Raw genomic sequence first — 17210 nt, forward strand, 5'->3', positions numbered from 1 at the left:
CTTTCCCAGCTAGCCACATCTGATTTCGCAACAGAGAGGGATGGCACAGGGTGCACTGTCACAGAGAGCTGTAGATACGAACACCCAGAGAAAAGAAAGCCTCCAAGGGTAAAGTCTATCTCAAAAGAAAGAATATATATATATATATATATATATATATATATATATATTATATATATTAAGATCATGGAGTAAAAGAGACCTTAAAATATGGATTGGGAACTTTAATTTGGGCCAAATTGGAGGGGTTTTTAATACATAAACACCACAACTGAATACCAGTGAAAGGTGTACATATTTTAGAAAGATAGTATCTGCTTGGAAAGACAAATCCGAAGTTAAAGAAAACCAGAATAGCAGGATTTTTAGGGCTACATATGTTTTTAGCTCCAATTACATGGAACAAACTTGGATCCTAGTTTTCTTTTGTAAGGAAGTCAGGTCAGAGCCCTAGAGAGTGTGTACCCAAAGGCCAGTCTCGCCTGGGAGAAGTTGAGAGACAGTTTTTACCTGAGTAGGCAGTTTGGTCTTCCCCAAACTTAAAATAAGCCAAACTAACAGGGCTCTTTGGTGGCCCCTAGGTAGCTGTTAGGGGGCCTCCTAGAGAAAAGATATTCATTCTCACTAGGTGGCAGGGGTGGGGGGGGGGGCGGGCATTTGCATGTTTCAAGTCGGTTACAGAGATTCATTCAAAGTCTCAAAGATGAGGGTGCTGTCGTGTAACAGTTTAGAAAACATTTCCACTCCTAGGCAAGGCTCTGGGAATTTCCAGTTGGTTGGCAGTCACAGGAAGAAAAACACCTTTAATGCCTTAGTGTACAATGTACATCAGTTGCTGACTACAGCAAGGAGAAGCCACCCAGGATCCCTGGTTATTGATCAAAATATTCATACAACTGTGGTCCCTTCAAATCATCTGGAGGGAAACTAAATCCAGGAATCAATTGACAACACAGGCCAACTGATAGAGCACGCTGTTGGGCTGGGCCCTGAAACCAGACAGAGTCTTCAACTATGGACTTTAATTTACTTTAAGACCCATCAAACTTTCAGGACATTAAGTGTTACACGACATCATAATATCATGTTATAATAAAACTAGAAAATTACTTGTCTTTTATATCTGTATTCTAAAGTAATAACAATCAATATTTATTGAACACTTTCTACATACCATGAACCTTGCCAAGACTTTACAACATTGCATTTAATCTTCACAACAAAACTAGGAGGTTCTATCTATCCCATTTTACAGAGTAGCAAACTAAGGCTCAGAGAAAAGTGCACAACTGCTAACAGTGAAGCAGGTATTCACATCAAGGATTATTTGACCCTGGAGACCATGATTTTCAGCACTACACCTTATTACATCATTTAATTAAAATATGCTTATAAATGTGTGAGATGACACCAATTTACTGCTCTTGACAGAAATGATTTCCTCCAAATTTCCAAGAAGTGAGGAAACTCAAGTTTTCTTTGTCAGGAACTGGTAACACAGAAAATCCAAAGTATCTTTCAGTACTTTTTCTTTTTTTTCTTTTTTTTTTTTTTTGTCCAAAGTCCCAAATAATAGGAACCTAATGAGAATTAAATCTTAACTTATGATATCCTTTCTTAGGCATTAAAAACGAGATTAACTTGGGGCACCCGGGTGGCTCAGTCAGTTGAGCATCCGACTTCAGCTCAGGTCATGATCTCACAGTACTGAGTTCGAGCCCCGCGTCGGGCTCTGTGCTGACAGCTCAGAGCCTGGAGCCTGCTTCCGATTCTGTGTCTCCCTCTCTCTCTGCCCCTCCCCTGCTCATGCTCTGTCTCTCTCTGTCTCAGAAATAAATTAAAACATTAAAAAAAAACAAACGAGATTAACTTAATGACTCTCCCTTGAGACACTGTAAATATCTAGTAGACTTCAGTTTCTTATTTTAGAATTCAATGATCACTCAATTCTGCTAGAAAACCACATCCACAATCCTTTTTTCCACACAGAGTGGGGCAAAGTGTATCCTTGGGGGAGCTAACAAGTCTTCTTAGTGTACTAGATGAACAATTACAGTGTAAATAAGAATATACCCTCAGACATAAATTTCCCCCAAATACTTTTTTTTAATTTAATTTTTTTCACATTTATTCATTTTTGAGAGACAGAGAACGAGCAGGGGAGGGGCAGAGAGAGAGGAAGGCACAGAATACAAAGCGGACTCCAGGCTCCAAGCTATCAGCACAGAGCCTGATGCGGGGCTGGAATTCGGACCGCGAGATCATGGCCTGAGCCAAAATCAGATGCTTAACAGACTGAGCCACCCAGGCACCTCTCCCCCAAATACTTTTCAAAACAGATACTTCTCATCCTCCTTTCACTATCTTATCAGAACATTCTGACCTTAATCTTTTGCATTTCATCACTTTTAGTAAATTCTTTTTTGAATGTTTATTTATTTTGAAAGAGAGAGAGAGATAGAAGGAAAGAAAGCAAGTGAGTGAGCAGGGGAGGGGCTGGGAGAGAGTATTCTAACCAGGCTCTACACTGCCAGTTCAGAGCCCGACATGGGACTGGAACTCATGAACCATAAGATCATGACCTGGGTCAAAATCATGGGTTGGACACTTAACCACGGAAGCTACTCAGGTGCCCCTTTGGTGAATTCTTTTATTTCAAATATCTCAGCTTGATTCTTCAAGACAACCTTTTTTAAGCATTTGTTTTACACATATGTACTATAGATATTGGCACAAAATCAATTTAAATAGCCAGTAACAATTTTTTCCTAACAGAAAAATAAAGCATCAAGTAAAACCATGTATTTTTGATTCATTCATGCCCAATTTTAAGATCTAAGTATAAACAACTTAGAAGAAATTCTTACCTTACTTAGAAATCTGTGCCTTTCAGTTGAATGCTAAGTAGTCCATAAGAGTAAAGTTTGAATTCAGTTGAAAGAAGCAGGGATGAGGTATGCAGTGTGAAACAGAGACTAAAGTCTATGATATGTTTGGTTAATTATCCATAACAGATCAAAGAAACCAATGATGTAACACAGGACTTCTTTCAAATTAAAGCCCACCCAGATCAGGGGGTCTTTATAGATTTTAAAGTCGAGAAATCAGAATGCCCCATTACAAATAATATAATGGAGCAGCAAAACACTGATCTATGGCACTTCTATGATTTCCATGCTATGGGTGCCAGCGGTCACATCATCAAAAGTCATGATTCACACAACCCTACAGGGTGAGACTGCTCTATACTCCACATCCAGAGCAAACCTGTCTTGTTTGCTGCAGAGTGACAAAGAGAAGTGTGCTTCTGGTTGCAGTAAATGCTGACAGTTCTATGAAAAAGAACCATAATCCTACACAAAGTCATAGTTTATCTGCATCTACAATTCTCATTGCAGTTCTGGTTGCTAGAACACCCAAGCTTAACAAAGTTGGAGTCAGAGAAAAGCCTTCTTTGTAAAGACTTCCCTCAAGTCTGTGGGGGTGAGCTTAACAGTGTTTGTCTTTTATGTTTTCATATCACATATTGTTATTAAAATTATTGGTGTTTCCTTCTCTCTCCTCTCTGTCACACGCGTGCGCACGCACGCACACACACACGCAGTAGACACTAGGATCCATGCTTTACTTACCCCTGTATCCCCAATAACTATCATTGTACCTATTACATACTAGTGCATAGTAGGTGGTCAGTATTGTGCTTGTTGGATGCATGGACACAAATTTACAAAGTGAACAAAAAGATACTTTATGAAGACAATGGGCTCTCAATGGGATTTCAACAGGGCTCTTCTGTCTGGATCAAAGGATACCATCCAAGCCTTAGCCAGGTACTCAAGGCCCTTGATCATCTGGCTCTGCCTAGCCTTCTACATTTTGTGCATTACTTCCCACATCCGTTTTTTTCCTCCTGCCACATGGAGACATTTGAAGCAAAGGACAGGGTACATTTGGAGAACTCCTCTCCTCTACTTTCCCATCTGTTTCTTGCACTTCTACCCAGGAGCTGTCTTTGGTGAGACTTTTACTACCCACTGGAAGCTGAGTTGGAGGTCCCTGCCCTGCTCCCAGAATCCCCAAAGTCACTCATGCCAATTTCTATCATTATTTAATAAGATCAACAGTGACATAAGATCAAAATGGGACTTCTTTTAAAGATTCAGGCAATCCCAGCTTTTACCCCTCAGTCCCCTGGGCCATGTAGTTCCTGGTACATTATAGCCACTCTAATGTTAGGTTCAGGAATACTAAGATCCCAAAGCATTCACATGGGGAGAACAGACTTTCACAGAATCTCATAACAGAAGAACTAGATATTCTTTGAACATTTTTGAAGTTTTAGGATGAAATGCCATATACACACAAAGATATTATGCAGAGACTGTTCATGTTGAAGCAAAAATAGAATTAAGGTTTTTAAGAATGTCAACAGCTGAGAGATAAGAGTTTCTCTGAGGTTTATGTCACAGGGAAAGTTACTACAACATTTATGCCACAATTGAAGACTAAATAGACAGTTTTAGGTCACATACCTCTCTCCTTTGTGATGTACTTGTCACTATCTCTCCCGGAAGAGGTACCTTGAAGGAAGTAGGATGAGCCATTAGGATCCTATATTAGGGAAGCCCAGAGGCCACTGCTTGAAGAAATTCAGCTGTTAGGCTTTGATATCTGTTTATTCCAAGTACCAGTTCAGGCTCTCCACTGCGAAGTTCTTCCATAATATCTTCAAGTCTCTGGAAGAAGATCTAACATATGGAATGTTGTTAGCCTTGATGATATCTATCGTGAACATGCACCTACACTAAAGCTCAGAGAAAATTTAAAGTAATGTTGGCATTTAGCACTCATTAAATTTGCAAAAGTTCTGAAGAAATAAAAGTATAACTGTCATATAATTTGAGGATGGGAGAGTAGCTGCTGGCTGAGTCTTCAGAGATCAAATAGGACTGAAATTAATAACCCAACTGGAGACTTTCAATTGTCAAAACACTGCAAAAGAAAGTGAATTTGATCTCTAAAGCTGAAGGGTAGACAGACATGACTGCAATGTAAAAGATCTTAAATTGGTCTGAGAGACAGACTAGACATTACAGTCTTCATATATTAGGCATTTGCTAAATCAGTTCAATCAATACTTATTCCTAACAAGGAACATTCTCCTAATATCCCAGCTGGTAAATAATTTGACCTATTAAATTCACACATTTACTTTACAAGATGCTAACTGTGATATTTGTCATCATTTGTGCACATCTTCCTTTTCTGGTCCATGGTTGCTACAGAGCTGCCACATCAGATGCAGAGGCTTCTCGTGGCCTTCTAGATTCTTTCTGTGACCTCCTCTTTGTTCTCTATTTTCTCTGTATTTCTACATGTCTCAGGTCTAGCTCAGCCTCAACTACCTTCAGTTTTGTAGTGACTTATTCTGTAAATTGCTACCAAGTCCTTTAATAAATCCTAAATGATCACCCAGGGAAACAGGCAGGGTAGGTTACCCTCTGCCTCCTCTGGGATGAGGAAACAGGTACTACGAATGGACAAACGAGGGCCTTCTGGGTGGCTCAGTTGGTTAAGTATCTGAATTTTCATTTCAGCTCAGGTCATGATCTCACAGTTCGAGAGATGGAACCCTGCATCAGGCTCTGCTCTGACATCACAGAGTCTGCTTGGGATTCTCTCTCTCTTGCTCTCTCTCTCTGCTCCTCCCAAACTCATGCTCTCTCTCTCTCTTTCTCAAAATAAATTAATAAACTTTAAAAAAAGAGTGTACAGGGGCACCTGGGTGGTTCAGTCAGTTGGGCGTCCAACTTCGGCTCAGGTCATGATCTCGCGGTCCGTGCGTTCGAGCCCCACGTCGGGCTCTGTGCAGACAGCTCGAAGCCTGGAGCCTGTTTCAGATTCTGTGTCTCTCTCTCTCTCTGCCCCTCCCCTGCTCATGCTCTGTCTCTCTCTCTGTCTCAGAAATAAACGTTAAAAAAAAAAAAAAAGAGTGTACAAATGATGCACCTAATGAGTAAGTGTCAAAGATGGGCACTGCATATTTGCCATTTCCCTCCCGTATCCCATCAGCCCACCTTTTGGCTCTGACCATTGCTGAGTCAACCATTGGCTGTGTACAGGTGCTCTTGACAGCACTGCATGTCAGCTGTAGTGTGTGTCTGTCTTGTTTGTTTCTGGGATTCTCTGCTTCATGGTATAAATCCTGAAGAAGAGAAAATTAACACTCCCCAATGTTAATCCTAGTTTGTAGAGGTTGGGTTGTTCCTCTCTCCTGTGTCTACGATTGACAATTCTGATGGGTCTTCTATGTGTTTCCTTAAAGCATCCTTACCAGGACTAAACCCCTGTTGCCCACAGGGACAGCCAACTCAAGTGCACACCTTTGGGTTAGCTCTCCCTCCTCCCTTGTTTTAATATTCCCATGGGTCCCTCCCCTATTCCCTGGGTTCACTCCTCCAAGTCAACTACTTCCATAAAAAAATTTATCTTAGGTTCTTCTTCCTAAGAACATTATCATGGCTTAAGTTCCTAGAGGAACCTAAGTTAAAACAGGCTGCAAACACATTGTTTTGATTTTTTCTAGTTCATTCTTCTTATTACCCTATTAATCACCAGACTCAATCTCAATACTCATCTTTTTTTCCACTTACAAACAACAGGTATAGATTTAACATTTGAATATCAAGTATAACCTTTTTAAGTTCTGTGGAGACTTTCACACATTAGGTGCTTAGTAATAGGAAACTGTGGTCACCCTGAAGGTAATGATTGTTAAAGAAGAATTATGTATGCATAAATATGAAGAGAAATACGTAAATTGATCTTCAACAGATGACTTAAAAGAGCTGGAAGTAGCTATTTTTATTCAGTGTCATTTCTAGGATCAGTTTACAAGGGTTCCATGTCTATAAAGCTTTAGGGCCGGTTTCTTTTCATCCTATATTTTCTAATAAAAAGTAAATATTTAATTTTTATGGCTTCTTGTTTTAGGTATATTGATGGCTGACTTTAAAAAAGTCTTCCTAAATGAAGAAAATAGGATGATGTCTTATAGCGTTGAGCTCTAAAGCAATAATATCGACATTTACCAGTTTTATTTATAGACAAACATATGTGTTAATAGGGATTTTCCTCTCATGAATTTTATAAAGATGGAACATGATTATTCATATTTGTTTGTTTCTGGTACAAAAAAAGCATCACCCACCAGCACAGGATCAAGAAAAACCAACTGCTGAATGTCAGACTATTCTTGATTTGGAAAGACAAATTTAAGGATAAATAATAGTACAAAAGGAACAATTCTATTCAGCTTGTGCAGACCAGCAGATCAACTGGCCACAATGCTTCTTATTTAAGAGCCAACAAACGTCATTTTAGAATATTTGGCAGATGCCAGACATCAAGCAGTCTGAATGTAAACATTGCTGTGATTGCTGGTCACTAAAGGCTTAGATGTAGTGTGTTAAGTTACAAATATGAAAAAAAAAAAAAAAGAAACTAAGACACAACTTCTGGAACTTAGATCTGTTGATTGAAATATCTGTCACTGTGGAACAAACAGTGGAGATTTTGTCATGCTCTTCCTAAAGCACATATATACAGTCTACATAGAATGGCCAAGGGATCCATTTCTGTCAAGGCCTAAAATAGGCCTTCTTCATAGAAGAAATAGTTACTCTTCTATGGGCTGAACACCAGAATTATCCATGTGTTTAACAACTACACATAAATATTAAAGAACTTCTAAATTGTAGTTTGTTTGAACATAAAAAATAGTAAGTCCTATCAGTTGAAAAATAATGACATGAAATCTGTTTTCATAATTGCTCTTAACACTTTGGGAAAAAATATATATACTCGATTTAAAAAAAATTCTTCTTGAATCTCTGTGCAATTTACTTTTTTAGTCAGAAAGTAAAATATCCTTATTTCAACAAGCCCATCCTTTGACTTCATATTTCACTAAAATATAAGTTCTCATAGTATATTATAATGGCTTTCCCTATTCTCTAATGTTATTATAAAAATAGATTCATATTTACATGACTATCTTGGTAAAAATCAAGCTATGAAAGTACTTTACTTAATTTTTCTTAAAATTCTATGTTGACTTGGCAAGAGCCACTAACGGTATATATTCAGAAAAGAGCCAGGAAGTCATTAAAGGAACAATGACTGAAGAAGAGTAGACATTACAAATGGTCGCTACTGATGGTCACATTTTAATGCTGCAGATGACCAACAAGATTCAGTAGGATCCACAACAGGAAAATCTCTTTCAAGCTCGTGGTAAGACTAAGGCATCAACTACCAGCAGACAGGATGGACTTTATTGGATATGCATCACAAAGTCTTCACTCTGCAGGAAATTATATACTTGCTCTGGAAATGGGGCAATTATGTGAAATGTTAATGAATGCTTTCAGACAAAAGAAGTGTCAAAATAGCAAAGTGGGATTGGATTTTATGAGGAGGTTAATTTCTAAAGTCAGCATATAAAGCAAAACACTCACAAAGTCAAAATTACCTCTGAAAATTCCTTATGAAAGTCCTTTACCACATAAGAAACAGAGACATCCAGAGTTCAAAGTTTTTGCCTTTTGTATTTTTATTGTTTAAGAATGGAAATGGACTATTATTTCTTTAGTTCAGGTTACTATGTTTCAGCTGAGGAGCCAACATAGCTACTTGCATGTAGGGTCTATGTAGTACCAGAAATATCTATTTAAAAGCAATTTTTTCCTAATCACTGTGAAATACTTGCACTCAAAATTATACAGTATGACAATTTTGGAAAGTCATAGGATACTGGGTGGAATCAATTACCTTTAAGGTTTGGTGAGGTATTTTTACTTACCTATGAAAGCAATAGTATCTGAGGTTACTCCTTACTCTAAGCTCTGAATTTATAAGATAGGGTCATTACTATAAGAAAGAAAGTAGTCAGGAGTATTGTTCCACAATGAAGAAAATCAGAAAAATTTATGGCAAAATGCTCATATTCACTTATCACTACTAAGACTCTATGTCAGCACCCATGCCAATCATCTAAATTTGAATAGTCTGATTTTTTAACTCAGCCTCAGAAGTGATGAGCCTCTGACATAGGACTGAGTCAAAAGTTTGGGTAAGTTTTCAAGGGATACAGGAGTGCTGATGCATAGGGGCACATGTATCCCAATATTTATAGCAGCACTTTCAAAAATAGCCAAATTATGGAAAGAGCCTAAATGTCCATCAACTGATGAATGGATAAAGAAGATGTGGTTTATATATACAATGGAATACTACTTGGCAATGAGAAAGAATGAAATCTGGCAATTTGCAGCAATGTGGATGGGACTGGAGGGTATTATGCTAAGTGAAATAAGTCAGTCAGAGAAAGACAGATACCATATGTCTTCACTTATATGTGGATCTTGAGAAACTTAACAAGACCATAGGGCAGGGGAAGGGGAAAAAAAGCTACAAACAGAGAGGGAGGGAGGCAAACCATAAGAGACTCTTAAATACAGAGAACAAACTGAGGGTTGATGGGGAGTAGGGGAGAAGGGAAAGTGGATGATCGGCGTTGAGGAGGGCACTTGTGATGAGTGCTGGGTGTTGTATGGAAACCAATTTGACAATAAATTATATTAAAAATGTTTGAGTAACTTTTGCGTAAAAGCTTTAGCAACAGAGAGATCTACATTTGGAACTCAGACCACTTTTAAAAAAACTTTTTATTTTGAGATAATTATAAATTAACATGCACTTGTGAGAAATAATACAAAAGGATGCCATGTACTCTTTACCCAGTTTCCCTGGAACATCTTGCAAAACCAAAGTACAAGATCATAACTAGTGTGTACGTTTGCTACAGCTGCCATAACAAAGTCCTGTAGGTATCAGATGGGTTTAAAAAACAGAAATTTACCTCCTCATAGTTCCGGAAACTAGAAGTCTGAGATCAAGTTGTCCACAGGGTCGGTTTCTTCCAAGTCTCTTGGCCTCAGAGGCTGAAGTTAAGGTGAGCGGAGCACCTCAAGGTGTTGACAGGGATGGTTTCTCTTTGCTTATAGATGACTATCTTCTCCCTCTGTCTTCACAGGGTCTTCCTTCTATAAGTGTCTATGTTCAAATTTCCTTTTTTTCCTGTGAGGAAACCAGCCATATTGGAACAGGATCCACCCTAATGACCTCATTTCAACTTTAGTACCTCTTCAAAGACTCAATTTTCAAATATGGTTACATTCTGAGGTACTGGGGTTAAAGCTTCAACATATGAATTTGGTTGGGGGGCGGGGCAGTTCAGTCTATAACTACTAGGATATTGGCATTCATAGATAGAACATATCTATCACCACAAGGATCTCTCATATTGACTTTCATGGATATATGCACCTCCCTTCTCTCAACCTATCTAACCCTTGGAATTTACTAATCTGTTCTCCACTTCTATAATTTATAAGACTCTGGATCTTATCTTTACACTGTATTTGAGTTGGCTTTTTTGGACACAAATCCAGTAAGGGAAGGTAAGGACGCCATTTCATTACCACTCAGTGGAGGTGGAAACCCAGACTCCAACATAGTCTCCACTGCCCTGGGTGAGACCAAGTTTCTCCTTACTGCCTAGAAGGGATGCAAGTTCATTTTTTTGTTCAGCTTTCCCTGATACAACCCCAGTGGGGGATCTTACAGCCTCCAGAAGGCAGAAATCTAGGCTCTCCACCACAGTTTTTCTGTGATGCTTGGCATGAATAGAGGGGTTATTGTCTAAAAGCTTCCTGTCTTGACAGGTTTCTTCTTTCCTGGTCTTTTTAGTACAGAGAAAAGGCCTTTGTTTGGGCCTTTACAGTCTATGCCTGTTGGCATTTCTGGGTTGTCAACCTCTGGCTAAAAGAAAACCCAGGGATTTCTCCACACTGTCACTCCTTGGGTCCTGGGGTTCCTAGTCTATTGTCCTTCTTCTTTCTATTTTTCAGAGCCTTATATTTGTTTTATATGAAGTGTTCAGGTGTTTTCTTGTGCTTAGTGAGAGGAAAAGAGATAAGTACTTCCACTTGATCTTCCTGGAAGCAGAAGTCATTCTCTGTCGCATTAGCAGTTTGATCTTTTTACCACAATTTCCTTATCTCTGAGACATGGAAAACACCTACCTCATAGGGTGGTGCAGGAAATTAAACAAGAACATTTGTAAGGTGCTTGACTCCTTGTAGACAATGCTCCTCTTTGAAATGAAACTGTGCTACCAGTCGATCTGATCTTTCAAGTGCACATTACAAGACTTCCTCTGAATCTTCTCGTTTCAGGGAGACTCCATATCTACCAGACCCTTATATTCTCTCAGTACCATTCCCAACTTTCCCCCTGGCATTGGCAATTTTGCTCCATAAAGAAGTTTGATTTCGTTAACAAACTCCTAGCACATAGTAGATCCTCAAATGTCTACTAAAATGCTAGCTCCTCGTATATTACTGTGATTTTACAGTGTGTCTTTGGGCCAGTCCCTAGCAATAGGGCCATTTCCTCAGTGACAGAATGAGGATAACACTTGATATCTACCTAATAGGAATAGAATGGTTACACATACAAACACTCTCTTCTAAATGATCTTGTGGTACCAAAAAAATGGGGGCGTGGGGGCACACTGCTGCAATAATATAATAATATGCTGTCATTATTACTGGTGTCTTTATTCCCATTTCCCCTATTGTTCCACAGCAGGGTGAACTAGAATTACAGTGAGGCCAGCAGAACAGAAGTAGAGAGCACTGCCAGCAGAGCCAAGGTGTAGAGCATAAGGGAGTTACAGCCACCACAAGGAAAACTCAGGGCTCCATTCTCATAATCACAAATCGGGTTTTCCTTTACTATAAAATAGCAGTATAGGTACACAGCTGGTGTAATGTACACACAGTCTTATTTATCGTATATTAAATTCTCAGATTAGAGTTATGCATAAGCAAATCTATAACATTTCAAAAGTATATAATTTATTGGGTGAAGAACTCTAACTTTTAATGAATTTTAGACATTTATAACAATGGAGTACACAATGATCATTTCTTAAGTTATTAAATAGTTTGAAGTTTTAGAGCTGGAGACAATTGCAAGGTATACAGTCAAAACCCTTGAGGTTGATTGGTTCAGCCTTGAGGTTCTAACAAGTCAAAATAATCTAAAGGTAAATATTTTCTCTTACATTTTGGGGAACTTCAGATATGGTGACTTGATTGCCACCCCAGTGGTCTGTTTAAAATATTTACATTTCCTTAAACACAGTAAATGAACCCATCCAACTTTCACATACCTATTTTTCTGGAAGATATAAATTTGCCAGAATCTCCCTCCCCATTTTGGAAGGGAGTTGAAGGATCAGATTCCTTAAAAGCATCTTATTTTATGTGAAGATCAGATGTCTTCCTCTGTGGAAATGTGTTCTGTCTGCGTATTGTAGAAGAAACTTCCATGGCCAGAAACATAAGCTTACCATCTCCAGATGAATCAGATGCACCCTCATTATTCTTTTCTCCTATCATTTGTAGAGTTTAAGTTTACCCAAACTTGGATTACTTTGGTTACCAGGAAATGTGAAGAATGTCTCAAATCACACAGGAACTCTTTGCTTCTCTACTAAAAAAAAACAAAACCAAAAACCAAAACCAAAACCAAAAAAAAAACCTTGAGGGCAAAGGTCATATTTATTCACTTTGTCAACCTAGTGCCAAGAATACTCATTGTCTGGTCACTAATAAGCATTTAATGAACAAGAGAGGTGTGAAAGAAGGAAAACAAAAGGAGTAACTCAAGCAGTTACTTTAAAAGTTGCTCTGTGACAAGTGTTCAAACTGAATGTTCTAGAGGAGAAAGACATTTAAGATTTCATAGACTTTATTAAAGAAGATCAGATTTCATTTTTCAAACCTTGAAAAATATGGGAAACAGGCTGTGTTAATCATGGGACAAGATGCAAGAACAAGAGTGGGGCTGTGGAGCAGCCATTGGTGGTACAATCAGGAGGAGGGGAGAGTTGGGGCTAAGGTCCTGCAGGGGCCAGTAGAAAATTTCTTGTCCTTCAGTATCTTTCACAGGAAAGATAATGTAAATGGGAACCTTAGAAATGCATATTTCTATTATTCAATGGACTGAATGCCGCCCCAACACAAGAGCTTGGAATTTTGGCTCCGTTGGGATGGAAAAGAACAGAGAGAAGATCAACAGTAAGAAACAGAGCCCTAAGAGAACAAAATATGGATAAGCCAGAAAGAAATAAACATTTTGTTAACATCAAGATTGTATTGGATAACAAAGCAAACAGCAAGTTGACTTAAAAACAAAACACACACATACAAAAACGCTTTTGTGACAAACAGCTTCTTCTTGGCACACATTACCTTTTTTCCTTCTTCTCAACGGGAAGCTTTTTTCACAAGAATATTTTGGGCTAAGTTAGAGTTTTATTAAAGTTGGTTTTATTTAAAGTATCCAGTTGCCAAAATATGCAATCTTACTTTCTGGTGAAAAACAGTTGGAAAACATTTGGGATTCCATGAAAAACTAACGGATAAAGAGCTATTAGTATTTCTTATTTGCAGAAATATGGTGGATTCAATATTCTAAACAGTCTCTCCCTAAGGAGGGAATATTTAATAGAATAAATAGAAATATAAAAATATCTTTTATAAAGTGTCAACAGATTGGTACAGAATTAAGGAATATGAAAAACTCCCCAAATTATTTAAAACCAGAAATGCCAAATAAGTAGGTACCAAATCAACCTTCAGTTTCTGTGGAACACTGGATATTCTCAAGTTACTTCTTGAGAGCTAATATGAGGAAGAAATAAATGTACAGCCCATCCACCTAGGGAATCTAACAGTATATCACTGCCCAAATTTTTGACTTCTTCAGGATATTAAAAACAAAAACAGAAAATGAAACATTGCCAGAAAAGATGATGTCAAGGAAACATGCCTTCTCAAACTTGGCACTAAGTTATGGGGAAATGAAGATAAATTCTTTTCTGAGAGTACATAAACATAAACTAGTCTGGTCCTCATATTTACTGTCTGCATTCAAGTTACTTGTGTGGTCCAAGGAAACCCCAAGCACAGAATTTAATTTCTCAGTAGGATTAGTCATACTTCCAGGATACTGAGAAAAGAACACATCAATCCTTACTGAGAAACTGAACAACCCAGAATTCTAGGAATTTCCACAGAGAGAACTCCAAGAAAATTGAGGATCTCCATACAGGCACAAAAATACAAACCACAAATAATAATGAAAACATATTATGAGTAAGAACTAGCAGAAGTAGACTCACAAACATCTCAGATATCAGAATTAATAATCAGAGTGAAAAGCAAGCATGTTTACAGAAATGAGATCCTTGAAAATGAGCTGGGAACAAGAGATTTTAAAGAATGACCAAGAGATTTAAAACACAACCAAATGGAATAAGTAGAAAAAATACAGTACATAAAATGCAAAATTCAGAATATGAGTTAAAAATCTGATTAATTTACGCTATCTACACTAGAAATATAATTTGAAGAAAATTTCCAAAATGTATTCCAGGAGGACTGATTTATAAATACAATAAAGAAGAGACATGGAGAATAAAATGAAAAGTCTAACATTTGTCTGATTGCACTTCTAGAAGGACTTGGAAGCATGACGAAAAGATAGATAGTAGCGAAAATTTTTTTATAGTTATTAAAAAGCCAAGACTCCCAATCTAAAGCGATAAAAATAAAAATAAAACCACATCCTCACACGTTATAAATGTTGAAGAAAGACTGTAAAAAGTAGTCAGAAATGAAAGATAGTTTACAAAATAAAGGCAATTAGAATGATGGTTGAACTCTTAAGGGTATCATAGAAGGTAGAAGGCAGTGAAATGATATACTTAAAGTGGGGGAGAAAAGAGAACTTATCATTCTATACCTAGATACATACTCAAGAAAAAGAGCATTCAAAACTGTTTTACAACCAGAATAAAGCCACTAAGTAAATTCTAATAAATGTTATTCAAACAGAAGGGAAATGATCCCAGATATAGAATCTGCAATATAAAAAGGCCTAGCCTCTAGCACATACCTTTAGCAGCATGACAGTGCAAAATGCATTGCTCAGATCTCCCTTTGAGGGCCTGTAATGAGAAGTACAAGCCATTGACAACCAGTAGTTGTAGCATCTTCAGGATTTGTTGCTGTATTTGAATCAGACAACCCTACCCCAACAGCTCCCAATGACACAGAGAAACAGGAATACAAGAGTGTGGATATTTTGTCCAGTGCAAGCCTCCTGTGATAGACAATCTTTGCTCTGGAGCTTTCTGTCAGGCTCATTGAGACTCTCAAAGCTGCACCTCTGTTGCATGCTATTCCTATCCAATCCCCATTTCTTCCCTGCCTTGTTTCATAAGTGTCAGACCTGAATTGTAGTCTAAAGGCTTTCCCTATTCCTGCTTCTTTACCCCTTTATGTCTCACAGCCATTACCAGCAATAAAATTAATGCATTTCTGGATGTCTTGGTGATGTTACTGGACACAGAACTATTTCCAAACTTAGATTTGACTGCTTGCCACTCAAAGATCAATACTGAGAGAAAAGTGAGGTGGGAAAGGAAAGGTTGCTTTATTTGGAAAGGCAGCAATCTGGGAAGATAGCAGACTAATATCTCAAAGACCAAAGACTGGCAAATCTAGAGTGTTTTAAAGGGAAGGCATGGGAAAAGGGAAGGGAGCTGCATGTAAGAGAAGCAGGTGCCCAGGTGGTTAGTCATAAGTTGACATGACCCTGAAAAGAGTTGTGGACATCCATGGCAGCTGTTTTCAAATGTAGTCAGCCCTTATCTTCTGGTAAAGTGGCCCTTCATTCCCCAAGACTAGTAGTCTGCAAGTGTCAAAGAATGTAAGGCAGTTCTGCTACAGATGAAGGGACTTAGGTCAGTAAGCAAGGAGTTCATAAGCTTGAGGCAAGTTAACCCTTAGACTAGTTGAAGTGCTGTTAGTGCTGCTTCTTAAAAGGCATAACCTAACACAATTGGTACTTGGAGTGGCCCAAGAAAGCAGGTGGTAAAATGGGGTTTGGGAACTGGTTCAGTCACCAGCTGGGTAGTGATGAGGTTTGGGGGTAATTGGGGGTTCAGAGCTGACAGCCAAGAAAGAATTCTCGAAGACATCTTTGGTGTAAGAAGGTGATTTTATTAAAGCATGGGGACAGGACCCGTGGGCAGAAAGAGCTGCACTATGGTCGTGAAGGGTGACTGGTTATATACAGTGGAGATATATATATATATATATATATATATATATATATATATGAGGAAGTTTCTTAAAGGGATTTTCATATGCTAACAACTCACAGATTTCTAGAGGCCTGGCTATTATCTAGCTAAGGTTGTTTTTCCCTCTAGCAAAGCATTAACATTAAGACAGTAGGGAGTTTCTGGACATTAGGCTATTGATAAGATTGTCTTTTTCTTGTAATTGTAGTAAGATATTTGTAAACTGATAGAGGTTCTATTGGTTTAAACATTTGTTTTCTGTCCTGTCCTTAGTTCTTGGGCAGCCAGGAGTGCCTGAGGAATATCACACATATCCCTCCTGGGGAGTAGGGGGTGAGTATGCTGGTTTGTGCTTTGCCCTCAGTTTGCTTTATGGTCCCTCATCAGGTAATAAGGACTTCATTCTAAGTGGCATGTGCAGCAAGGCTACTCCTGACACAAGGCAAAAGGAAGCCCAAGTGCTAACAACAGTGGGACTATTCAGCATATATAAGATAATAAGGGTAACAATACATACAAGGAAAGTAGAATTGGCTGGCTATTGCTGCTTCATTGATGAACTACACAGGGGAAATGATACATTGTAGGGCAGTTAAAAAGTTCAAAAGTAAGTGTGAGAACCATGGGGGCTGTTTAATAGTTTAGAAAGAGGCCCTTTTATTCTTCAGAAAGAGATCAGGCACAACTGAGAAACAAACACCTAATCTGACAGTCAAGATTAGGAGGGTTCAAAGACTATTGAAAACTCATCCAACAGAGGGTCTACTATGTTAAGGATAAAGCCATGTTGGGGGGGAAGTATGGCAAGAGGGTATCTATATGGTTGGGTGTCCCTGAGGACAGTGTCTCTGTGGACACCCTGAATCAGAGCCGAGAAAGTTGGCCATCCCCTCCCTATTGAAGGCTAATGTTGACTTCATACAGC

General features: G+C 38.4%; 1 protein-coding gene across 2 annotated transcripts in view; it reads right to left on the bottom strand.

The window, feature by feature from the left end:
- Positions 1-15086: 15086 nt before the first annotated feature.
- LOC125175639 (serine/arginine repetitive matrix protein 1-like) overlaps positions 15087-17210 on the bottom strand; it is a 181338-nt gene continuing 179214 nt past the window's right edge. For both annotated transcript variants that reach the window (XM_047876386.1, XM_047876385.1), the window contains exon 5: positions 15087-15145. The gene's annotated coding sequence lies outside the window, so the exon portion shown is untranslated. The remainder of the gene's footprint in view (positions 15146-17210) is intronic.

This window comes from Prionailurus viverrinus, chromosome C2, assembly GCF_022837055.1.
Source record: "Prionailurus viverrinus isolate Anna chromosome C2, UM_Priviv_1.0, whole genome shotgun sequence".
NCBI lineage: Eukaryota > Metazoa > Chordata > Mammalia > Carnivora > Felidae > Prionailurus > Prionailurus viverrinus.